This window comes from Macaca mulatta, chromosome 11 (genome assembly GCF_049350105.2).
Source record: "Macaca mulatta isolate MMU2019108-1 chromosome 11, T2T-MMU8v2.0, whole genome shotgun sequence".
Classification (NCBI taxonomy): domain Eukaryota; kingdom Metazoa; phylum Chordata; class Mammalia; order Primates; family Cercopithecidae; genus Macaca; species Macaca mulatta.
The window spans coordinates 9831083-9844080 of NC_133416.1; the positions used below are offsets into that span (position 1 = coordinate 9831083).

General features: G+C 35.2%; 1 long non-coding RNA gene and 1 pseudogene across 1 annotated transcript; both read right to left on the bottom strand.

Annotated features, from left to right (window-relative positions):
- Positions 1–689: 689 nt before the first annotated feature.
- Positions 690–11904, bottom strand: LOC107000763 (uncharacterized). The gene is made up of 3 exons (XR_001447905.3): positions 8725–11904; positions 4200–4232; positions 690–815 (listed from the first exon to the last, which is right to left on the bottom strand). It is a non-coding gene; the product is annotated as an uncharacterized LOC107000763 (long non-coding RNA).
- On the bottom strand, positions 7567–7864 carry LOC107000762 (10 kDa heat shock protein, mitochondrial pseudogene; annotated as a pseudogene).
- Positions 11905–12998: the final 1094 nt, after the last annotated feature.

Consider the following 12998-nt stretch of genomic DNA (forward strand, 5'->3'; position numbering starts at 1 on the left):
CACTGAATAAAATATAAAAACAAATGAGAATATTTGCCAGCATTGTCAGCTATAGCTTCTACCAGCAATTTCTTTGTTCTTTGAATTCGTACAAGTTACTATCCATATGATTCATGCATTTTCATGCCATATTATGAAGCATGTCTGTGCAAAGGTAGGCTTCATTAAAGTTCATTAATTATTTCTTAAATTAACAAGTTCAAATTATACAAATGGGAAAAATTTGTCATCTCGAAGTGGACATCATAAGAGATGGCTCCCATGGATCTCACTAATCTACTTTGTGCCTTAACTTAAGCAGATTAGTAAATGTCATTGGCATGGATTTCTTCCATATATTTCCCCAAAACAAATAGTAAAAGATTAGATCAATATCAAATGAAAGATTAAAATAATACCAATTACATACAAGACAAAACAGGAACAAAGAACCTGTATGCCAGGTGGACTTTCAGAATTATCTGCAGGCCATTTCGATGATTAAATTGAAATGTGTGTTTTCTGAATATTTTCCAGAATCCCTTAGATTTCATATTCTAAAGAAACTTTGGGGATGCCCCATTGGGCCATAGGTATCCCAACTGGACAGCAGAGAAGACCGTAGGCTTTGCTAATCCAGTTATTTCTGGTACCCTTAGAACTCAAAATTAATTAAAATCCCTGAATGAGACACAGAGCTCACAAATAGATGATGCTGAGCTTTTAATATGCAGATTTTAACAACAACACTTGAGAGAGTAATGTTTGGACTGAGATGAGTCAAGAAGAATAAGCTCAATGATGCCTCCGTCTGAATCCATTTCTCCATCCAATATCTGGGAGGAAAACAGAGAAGAAAGTAGTTCAACCAAGGCTTAAAAACTGATGCCTAACTTTTAAGTGACATGAGACTCATGCTTTCTTTTCCTTAGAGATGGAAGGGGTGCAGAAGGGAATAAAAAAAAGGAAAAGTTCTGGTTGCTTAGTGAAGGGTAAAGAACATATGCTAATATTATCAACTGCATAACTATAGAGGTTCCATCTGCCCTGTCCATTCCTGCATTCTCAGTGTGTGACATATAGTGGGCATCCAATGAATGTTAATTGAATGAATAAATAATTGAAATCAGGTGACATATATGCGGAATTTCTTCTGAGATGGCATGCCCTTTTATATGTCATAGAGAAAGTGGACTATATTCTAGACCATTCTAACTATAAATTCTATACTATAGTTATAATAGAATATAAAATATGAGGTTGGGTTGGAAGAATACTAAGACAAAAGATACATAAAGTATTTTAAGAGAGTCGGAGAACGGATGAGGAGATCATGTTGCCCCATACTTACTTATGCCTTAGATTGTGGAGGTGAATTGAAAAATACAGGGTCAATCATAAGAGGATGTGTGTACCTCAGGCCACATCTACAGGTACCACAGCACTTCATAAGATCTCTGCAGTCATAATCATTTATACAAGGAACCCCAGAACAACAGGTGGAAATCTTAGATTGTTCCTTAGAGGCCCTTTTGCCCAGATGGGATCTAAATTTCTTTTGACTTCAGTCTTGACTGCGGCTCTGTTGCTTTGTGTCAAAAGATTCTATAAATTCAGGACATGTACCTGGCTTGCCCTCAACTACAAAAGAAAAAAGGAATTGTGAGCTTTTTTACCTTCTCTTATTTGTACCAGGAATTTAATTTCTTTAAAAGATATGTCTATAATCTCCTAATTATGCTCTTCTGTTAGCTGATTTTGCTCCTTAAATCATGTTTTAAAAGCACTATAAAGCACTATCAAGTATATTTTTAAGGTATCATTATGAACTGGCTGTTAGACTAAATCCAACCTGATTATTGTAATACTTTGATATATATTATGTATGGAATACATATATTTATAAAATATATATTTGAAATATTTATATACATAATTGGAAAGTATATATTCCAAATATATATAGATTTAGTATATGTATGTTTATTTGGAATATACACATTTGAAATTTAAATTGGGGTCAAGGAATTACTTATACAATATGGAAAGATGCTCAACTTATGTTTTTCTATTTTAATAGAATTTTATTGCAGTGCTATGTTAAAATAGTTTCATACATGTACACATTTTTTTAAACTACCAGGTGTGTTCAAATGTAGGCTTACTTGGAATGTAGTATGGGACATCTAAATTGCGGATGATCAGCAGATACAGACAGCTTTTATTCATTTATTTATTCCCTTATATGTATTGGGTGCCTACTGTGTATTCCAGAGTTGTCAGCACTCCTGATACAGTAGTAAATAGAAAAAACAAAAAAGTTCTATTTTGGAGTGGACAAGATAGATAATAAAGATAAACTAGTAAAATTTACAGTATATTAGACAAAGATTACTGCTAAAGAGAATAATTAAATCCAAGGAGATTCCTAAAAGTACCTTGCAATGCTAAGGGTCCCTAATTCTTTAACCCTAGTTATGTAATCTACAAAAATCAGTTATTTTCAGAAGTTTTTGCACACTGTGTATGTTATCTGTTCACATTTACTGTCATCCAAGAAACACTGATCAAATTTCACTAGGACTAACAGGAATAGCTTTCTTCCTTTACATGAGGTCAATTAGGTTACAGGCTTCTTATTAAAATGCAAATAAATATCATCAGTAATTAGTAAATGACAGAAAGCATTATAAACGTCCATAATTATTCTATGCCATTATAACACTATAGAAAGTTAAGAAAATTTAACATATGAATATATTAACTCCTGATGTTCCTTATACCATAGACTTGGAAACACTGTACATAAGAGAAAAGAGTAAAAATATAGTGTCAGAGGCCAGAGGCAGGAGGATTACTTGAGCCCAGGAGCTCAAGATGAGCCTAGGCAACATAGCGAACCCTGTCTCTACAAAAAATACAAAATTAGCCAGCTGTGATGGTGTGAGCCTATAGTCCCAGTTACTTGGGAGGCTGACATGGGAGGATCACTCAAGTCCAGGAGATCAAGGCTGCAGTGAGCTGTCATGGCACCACTACACTCCAGCCTGGGTGACAAAGTAAGACTCTGTCTCTCAAAGAAAGGAAAAAAAAGAAAAGAAAAGAAAAGAGGAAAGAAGAAAAGAAAAGATACACACACACATACACACACAGAGAGATACATATAATCTGTAAATTAAACAATAAATAAAACTAATATGGTTGTCTGAATTGACTTCCTAAAAAAGATAAAGGAAAAATAGTAGAATTATAGAATCAACCAAGTATTAATTTCAGCTTAAAACTGAATTTTTCTTTTTTCTATAACCCTTAGTTTCCTTTAATAGGAGAGTAACAGAATTGGAGCAGCTTACAATCCTTTTCATGGAGGAGCTATACATATTACAATGTTTTCTTTCATCAGTCTGTTTAATTCTGGAAAAAAAATTGATAAAATGTCCTGCATAGCTAATTTTTCTGTGACATTTTCTTTCACTATGAGTTTGTTCAATCCTGTCAATTACCCTGTGGGTAATTATTCTCCAGCTCTTGCTTGTTTATCAGATGATAGTGATGTCTCCTACCTTCCTTTCCCTCACTCCCTCTTTGCTACGTGTTCCATGGTCACAGTTTCAGGTGGCAGAATGACATTATGTTACATTACTTTTGCACATTGCACAATGTACTCAGGTCAGTCCCTGTCCTGAGAGTAAAAGTAAATAAATATAACTCTGCCCTTTATTTTCCACTTCATTATCTTCTCTGGCAGGCAGTGCTAGCCCAACTTCTCTTTCTCCTCTTCTTTGCTAATAGAACCCTGATTTTGTTCAGGGGAGTAATGTGCCCAGTGGATCTCAACTGGAAGCATTTTGGAAATCTTTGCTGGCCGATCTGGCTGTCACAGCACTGCAGCTCCCTAACTGTATTCAGTAAGTGAGGCAAGGCTGCTGGGTGTCCTGCAATGGGTGGAGCACCCCCAAAGGAAGACAGAGGAGCTGAAATACAGGAGCCTGTCTACCTCCAGACTTCCCATTATATACAAAAATGAAACTGCTATTTGTTTAAGCTACAGTTAGTCAAGAATTTTATTACTTACAGCTTAACATAATTCTCAATGATAAGCCCTCCAGTCATGAACATCAGGCCTCTATTTCATATCATTCACCAAAAAGATGCAGTAAATCTCGTATTCCACTTAGGGAAACAAATGCTAGAAGAAAAAGAGATAACCAGGATCTCACCTTGCCATTGAGCATCCTGGTCTTGCCAAACACCTAAGGGAAATGGAGAATAAAGTATAAAGTAAGTGCTCCCTTCTTGCTCAAACATCTTCTTTTAGCAAATTCTAAAGTGACTTGGTAATATGTTGTTCTCATTCTAGGGCAATTACTATTAGTAAGTGATTGGAAAACAAAGTGGCTCTTTTCTATTTGCCATACTACAGCCATTTGTCATGTATCATCTCAGTGAATATGTAGCATAAAATTATGCTTTATATAAATATTCTTTTATGTTATTGATTTTTCACTGTTCAATAGGAATATTATTTTGTCAACTATTTCATGCACTTGTAATATGGCAGAATGGATTCTTCTTCATCACAAACCCAGTCCCTCATTTATAAGTAAACAGAATAACGATTTTCAAAAGAAAAAAATATTTTTTAAGTTTTGGATGATTTTAGATTTCAGAGTAGTTGCCAAGATAATAGAGAGTGCCTGTTTACCTTTCCCTTACCTTCCTTTTATGTTTGCATCTTACGTAACCATGGTACAACTATCAAAATGAAGAAGTTAGCAGTAGTAGAATATTCTTAACTACACTACAGATTTTGTTTGAATTTCCTGCTTTTCCACCAATGCTCATTTACTGTTTCAGGATTCCATGCAAGACGCACACTGCATTTATTTCTAACTTCTTAGTCTCCTCCAATTTGTGAGAGTATCACAGTCTTTCCTTGTCTTTCATGACCTGTATATCTAAGAAGTCCTGGGCAGCTGTTTTATAGAATGTCCTTCAATTCGTGTTTGTCTGATTTTTTTATAACTAAACTGCAGTTACAGATTTTGGAAAGAGTACCACAGAGGTGAAGAGCCCTTCTCCTTGGATCACATCAGGGGGTGCCTGATATCACTGTGTCTTGGCACTTACTGACGATGTTAACTTGATTACTTATTTAAGATGGTATCACCCAGGTTTCTCCACTGTAAAGTGTCTACTTTTTGTTGTCTATATGTAAACTGAGTTTTTAAAAGTGACTAAACACTAGGTCAAAGATAGAACATGTCTACCTCTAGGATATTAGCAAGGATTAACCTTTGCAGTGAAAAAGCGTGACTTGCTTTCAGATCCTCCATCTGAAGACAACAGGTAGGGAAGTTATGGGAGCCCTGCCCTCATCCCTTTTACTGGCCAGTGGCCATTGACTTGCTGTGAGTATTGGCTACTAGCAACTCACAGCTACCCCATTCTCCAGGTAACTACCCTTAGCAGTGGCTCTCTGGCATGAAGGTATAAAAGTCTGGCCTCCTTGCCTCAAGTGAGACTAACTCTATGGAGCAATAGGTGTTTCAGACTTTTCTGTGTGGGGTTAGACTAAGCTAGTCTGCACGTGAGACCACATTTTGCTTAGCCTTATTCCTTATCTACCCTGCTTACTAAATCCCCTCTCTGGGAGAGCTCTCAATAAATATTTTTTAAAAACAGTCCCATTTAAGGATTGGCTTCTGAAGAATCTGACCTAACACAATACATGACTTGGAGTTATTTCCCTCTCCACCTTCACATGCAGGATCCAAAACCACTTTTTTCTCCCTACTCAACAGTGGAGCCCAGCAGTAGAACCACTCATCAGAATCAAATGCAAGAAGAGACACGTGGTGGCAGTGGATAAGTTGAGAGGATAGAAGGATGAGCCTGAAAAGGATTCAGAGGGGAAGCTGCCTGCCATCTGCCTTCGGTGTTCTCAGTATCAGGAACTAAAACCTTAAACCTTGGATGGAAACTCAAGAAAAAGATGTGCATGCCCCAAAGCCCACCACATTATGAAATCAATATTGGCTGGATTGTGTTTCTTGAACTCTAAGGAAAGGATTGAGAAAATAGTCTGTGGACTCCTGTACAGAAAACTGACTGGCTGACAGATCTTTTGGTGGCAAAATTCTGGAGGATGCAACCATATAAGAAAGAGACTAAGGAAGAAGAACTAACTAAATCGAATAGCAACAACCTAACAGCTAACAACAAATTTAGAAGAGGCTAATGCCACCAAACCTTACTAGAAGAGAGTTTCCGAAGGAGTGGGATGAACAGCAGTTAGTGTCAAATGCAAGCTCATTTTGATACTCATTGAGCTCATTGAAACTTTGAAAGCTAGTTTCAATAGAAAGGTGGCATTGGAGACCAAACTCCTGTTGACTGGAGAGTAATTAGAAAGTGGATTCTACAAATCAAGGATTATTTTTCAAGAACTGAGTGAGCTGATATACAACTGACTTGAGTATTAGGTAGGATTCATTTTTCTCTTTAAATAAAGGAAGATATGACTAGGAGGAAAGGGAAGATGCCAAGATAAGAGGTAAAATTAGATGTTAGAATTATCTAGTTGTATCTAGATAATTATATAGAATTATTCCGGATAATTATTTAGAATTAATCTGGATAATTATATAGAATTATTCTGGATAATTCTTTAGAATTATCTAAAATCTAAGGTAACTAGAGTCAGGGAGAGTTAAACTTATAAAATACTAAGCATAATGCTTAAACCCTGGTTTCTCATGATGATTTCCTTGAAAGAAAGAACTTGTAATAATTTGAGCTAGTTTTCATCATATTGTGATTATGCTTCTGAATGTATTGTAGTTTTATTGTCACTCGTGATGCTAGGGTGTCACCTTGTGGTAAATGTAAGTATAGCTTTTATGCAACCCACTTTATATATCATCTTATTTCTAGATATCAATTACAACCATTTTCATGGTCCTTTTATTTTATTCTTAATGTGGCTTCCTACTTTATTTTTAAGTAATATATAAGATTGAAAATATATAAGACCAAATATAGGATGTAAATTACAAAAAAAAAATTAGATAAACTAACGAGAATGAAAAAAAATAGGTTCTTAAAACTAAATACATGATTTTACAATTTAGCCGAAAACTTTGTAATGACACCTGAGGTTGATTTGTAAATATTTCAACTTTTAAATTATGTTTTATATTATTTCTATGTGAAAAAAGTGGTACTTTTTAAAATAATGAAATCCATAAGGATGGAGAGGTTCAAATGATACATTTACAATAGTTATTATTAATCTTATTCCAAGCACTACTTTTTTAATGTTCATTGCAATAGCACGACATATAATAGATGCAAACATAACTATGAAAAAATAATTCAATCAATTATACTCCATTCTTGCTTATTTCATCTGACTCCTTTAATTCTCTTTTTATTTGATTCTAATAACTTAGTCATTATTATTTTTGCCATTTATGATTAGCTTAGTGTAAAAGAGAGACATATAAATTATTTACATGATGAAAAATTTCAGAACTTCAGTGGAATAGGAAGCTTCGTGTTGATGCCATTTCAACAGGATTTATTTCAGTCTACATACCTTCCAAGAATGTCGCCATCTCTAAATGAGAACTAATCCTTGTTATCTACTTTGGTGCCTCCATATTCTGGAAGAAGTGTTATCTCCAAGGTTCACACGAACTGATTGACTCTCCACCCTTTCTTTAGAGCCTGATCCAACAGGTACTACTGTGGCTGCCAATACTTTTCCTTGAGATTTTTCCGGAAGCATAATGGTTCCTTTGGTTACAGTTTCGATGGCACACCTTTCAACCAATACTTGGTCAAAGAGTGGAAGTAACTTTCTAAATGCTTGCCCTGCCATGAGCCCCTCTATTGCCGACTTTTACTCTGCTTTCATATAGTACTGCCAGGAGAGACCCTGTTCGTCATTATCCTAATCCTGCGGGTCTATGGAATGTGTATCACTTGTTTGTATAACATAATCTATCAGTAAAAACGTTGAATTTAGTACTTCTTTTAGGTACTACCTTATTAAGTATATTTGAGCCTTACTCTCCCATGAAGATGGTCTGCTACCTAAAGGCAATAAGTCACATCACATGTTTCTTTTGTACCCTCTGCATAATAGGTTTTCAGTAAATACATTCTTAATTTAAAATGAATAAGTTGAAGAAGGCTTATCTCTACAAATCTGTAGAAAAAAATAACTTCTTTAATCAATTTAATTAGCATTCTAAAATTGTATTTTAATTGACCAAAGTGACAAGTGTATAACAAGAAATTGTCCTTTAATTATTTCAATTAGCTATTAGAAATGCTATTCAAAATAAGCTAAATCTCTCCCTGAAATTTCAATACCACCTGATTAAAATAATAAGGCAAGACTCTTGAGAAAGGATAAGAGAAATCTTAGAAATGTTAGTGTGTGGTTGTTGTTAATCTGTACTACTGATTAGAAGAACTGACATCGTACGTAACTGATAGAGAAATCGATAGACTTAAAAGACAAATATGAAATCGAATCATGATTTAACAAGTCATATGCTGAGTAGATTGTCTAGTCAGTTGTTATGTTGGAATTAGGGTTGAAATCTTAATTCTCTTACATCTTATTCTCTATGGTCTTGGGAAAAAGAAAGGAAAAACATGACTGAAGTGAAAAAGACAGTCTAGTTGCTAACACGTCTCAAAACTTTATACCTGTCATCGTATCAGACTTACCGTTTTCTTGGTTTTGAACTTCTTCCTGGGTTGTGCTCAAAGCCAGCAAGGTAGATAAAAGAAAGAAAGAAAACATCTTTAAATCAGACTTATACTTCCCCTCTGCTGGGGAAATTTGGGGATCCTCACTTATATGGCTTATAGAGAACAATAACAGCATTGCTGCTACCCAGGAATGGCCTCTGGAGTTTGAGGCGGCTTTTACCGCAACATTTCCTTCATATGATTTACCACCTATTTCATGGTGTTCTATGTTACTAACAATTGTCAAATGATATATGGATTCTGCTGTCTTCCTTAACTATGACAAGAATGACAAACAACAAAAGGTTAAGATAATGCAAATATAATTGCCTGATGACCCAAAAACTCTTTTGGGAAAGAATCTAGGAGAACTTTCTGATTTCTCAGTAGAAAAGGAGTCACAAAGGAGCATCAGAGAAAGCATCTATAATGTAGAGACCTACATTAATGTATAATATCTAATATAAGATTTAATTTAGTTCATAGATATTAAATTTAAAAATAAAGATGGATGACACCTTATGCATGCCCTTAGCAAAAAATGTTGGAAGTGAGATGTTAGAAGTTGCATAGAGGATCCAGAGAACATGTGGTGAACAATGACATTTTTTCACAGCACCTTGAAAGGAAAATTAAGACAAACTTGCCCCCACAGAAGGAAATTAGGAAGTAAAAAATAAAAAAAAAAAAATGTTGCTTCTCACATAAACACAAAAGGTCAAATCTAATGATTTCCATGAACTCAGGACTTGACTCCTCCATTTATTACCTTTTTGACCTGGAGCATTATTAAAACTGAGAGAACTGAATTAATCACTTTCTAAAGACTTATGCTTGTCTCAAACGCTGTATATCCGAAAAAAAAAAAAAAAGGTTTCTCATGGTAGAAATTGATACTTTATCAAATTGTCTATGAAAAACTACAAAAATATAAAAGACTATTTTATAAGCAGGGGAAAGGCTTGATTGAGAGAATACACCCAAAGAAGAAAACTTCCCTTAAGTAATAGAACACAGGGGTTAAGTTTTATGTTGTGAAGTCAGATACAGTGTCAAAATCTGTCTTCATCACTTACTGCCTGTGTAATTAGAGCAAACTGATTAACCTCTCTAAGCTGCATTCATTCTCTTTGTCTATAAAAGAGAAGCAGTAATTAACTCATATCATTTTGTGATAATTAAATAACATTACACATATAAAGTTCTTATCTTGGTATATTCATAAGTATTCAATAAATATTAGTGATAATGATGAACGATATGGGTGTTCCTTAGAATGCATGCATTTCTTCTTTGGGATATTTACAGCAGGATGAAAGAAAAGATTGCCTCCCACATACTGACAGCATGTATTAGTATATGGAGGGTGAGAGTGAGTTGGTAAGAGAGCCAAGTAGAAGGTTAACACCAGAGACAGGATCCAAGGCACTGGCAGCCACGTCTTTGGCATGCGGGAGGAAGACATTGGCAGAAAAGAATCAGAGCTATTACAGAGAGGAGGCAAGATTGCGGCCAATTATCTTTTTATTTCTGTCTTTTATACAAGATAAGGGCAGAAATTAGAGAACAAATAGGATAGTCAGTATCAAAGAGAAAGTTGAGAGCTGTATAGTATTCAGAATGAGATGTGGAGAGACGGTGGTGGGGCACAGGAGCACACTGCAGAAATAATAGTAGCTGCAGGGAGAAGTGACCAGATGATGACTGTAGTATTTTTTAAAGTAACACGAAAGTAGTCTTATCAGGGAACAGAACAACAGTTATTATAAATATAGACGAATTTCACATTATTATCCCTCTACTGTCTTCTCTTAAGCCCTTAGGTGAGTTTCTACAAGTATATTATAGCCTTATCCAAATGTCTACTTTGTATTTTCAACTTTTTTATTTGCCCTGACTCACACAATTTAGACAGGAAGACTATTAGAATTTCAGTTTAGGAAATTTTAAAAGCTGTCTACTTCAAAGCAGTATGAAGGGAGTAAGAAGAACAGTCGTAGAAGTTGGGGAAAATCATTAGCTCAGCTTGGCAGTCTGTTTATCCAAAGCCAAATTAAAGTGCATTGAACTTCAAGAGAAGAGCTTTAATTCCCTTTGGATTTGTGTGAGGCTTGGAATCTTTCATTTCTAATGTGAATCCTCAAAATTCCATCTCCTGAAATGGTATTCCCTCAAGGGATCCATCTACTGATGCAAATTTGAGAAAGAGCAGTATGTTCTATTCACGGGTAAACGTGGGCTTCTAAACTGACATCTACCATTTGTGTCATCTTTACAGAACAATATTGTTTGCAGGTGAAAACAATATTGATGTAGGTGAAAAATGTATCTACGGCATCATTAAAACCGGTTATCTCCCAATAGATATAGCTCTTTTATTTTCTCCTTTAAAACCTAAATTTTTATTAATCTAACTTTATAAAACTAAACTTTATCTTAAAATAATGAAGCAAAAAATATCAGGGAAACTTTTTTTCCCAAATCCTTAACTTGAAAATGAGGAGAGTGAAGTGAAGCCCAGAGTGTTTTAATGACTTTCTCAAGTACTTGTTACTCGTTATGGGAGAAGAATCCAAAGTAAAACTTGGGTTTTAATTCTTGAGGTTGCTTTCTTTTCATGTGCCATATATATTCACAACAATTTGAAATAGATGTTATATCAATGACTTTGAAAGACTTCCTTGAATAAAAGCTTATTACCTTTGCTTTGTACCTTCCATTTTAAAGTAGTAAACCTCCATCACAGCCCTTTGGGAATTGGTGGGTATACAGAAATAATCAGTGAAATGTTACCTATCCCTCAACATTAAATTGAGTCCTACGGGGATGCTAAAACACAAAAACAGGGAGATAAAGGAAAAACATTGTTATCTTTATTATTTTATTGTTATGGATTATTTATGATTGATAGCTTTATTCTCAATGACGTAGAATGTGCCTCCTCATTACAGAAGGTTTCCAGCACAGGATTTAGAGAAAGCTCCTCAGTCAGATTTCCACCGGTTGTTGAGATTGGCAGGAGAGTTAGATATTCCAGGAAAGGGAAAGGTTAAAGCACAAAAGTCAATAACACTAAGTGGAACAGCAAGAGAAACACTAACAAATACTAACAGCTGTCTGATATTCCTGATCGGGAGAGGAATTTTCTTTTTTTTTTTTTTTTTTTTTTTTTTTTGAGACGGAGTCTCGCTCTGTCGCCCAGGCTGGAGTGCAGTGGCCAGATCTCAGCTCACTGCAAGCTCCGCCTCCCGGGTTTACGCCATTCTCCTGCCTCAGCCTCCCGAGTAGCTGGGACTACAGGCGCCCACCACCTCGCCCGGCTAGTTTTTTGTATTTTTAGTAGAGACGGGGTTTCACCATGTTAGCCAGGATGGTCTCGATCTCCTGACCTTGTGATCCGCCCGTCTCGGCCTCCCAAAGTGCTGGGATTACAGGCTTGAGCCACCGCGCCCGGCCGGAATTTTCTTAAAAAACATGATATTATTCAAACTTTCTTTACATGATGTTAATCTATGTTAGGCATCAGTCCTTATATACAAGGGTGAAATATGTAAGCTTGTTTTGCTTTTTCTTCTTAATACTTATACCACACAGAGCTTCTGAGAGTTTTATTAGGGTCAACCACAATATCAGTCAAATAAGAAATAGAAAGTAAAGGGACCATGATTATTTTTGTTGGTTAACAAAATGTATTGCTTGAAAAGATTAGAATTTTGAGAGAAAATAGTTTCTTTATTGAGGCCAGTGCCCATTTAAATGAGGTATGCTGAGCTTCCTGATATGTCTTCCTATTTTATTAAACAAATAATCTATAGATCTAAAGTCTTATTTCTCATAAGTTATAGTTTCCCTTTATGAAGACACTTAGAATCAAAGGTATGCAGGAACAATGCAATAGCATCTAGCGGTCTGTTCTCCTGCCTTAAAATGGTTATATGTCTACCTGCTAACTCAGACATATTTATAATATCTATACAACATGTAAATACATAGATTATTCACTCTCTTTTACTCTGGAATAAACAAACTTCATTATGGAACATTGCTCAGATTCCTTTATCTATTGTTAATTCTTCATGATGCCATATTAAGGTTTAATTTCAAAAAGTTATATGCAATGTTTACATATTACATTTTGGATAAAGCACAATTTATATTTAATGGCCTCACTTCATTTTCAATAGGTCAGGATTGGTTTAATGGAGAATGAAAAACAAGATCCTACAAAGTGGAATAATTGTTCTAGTAGG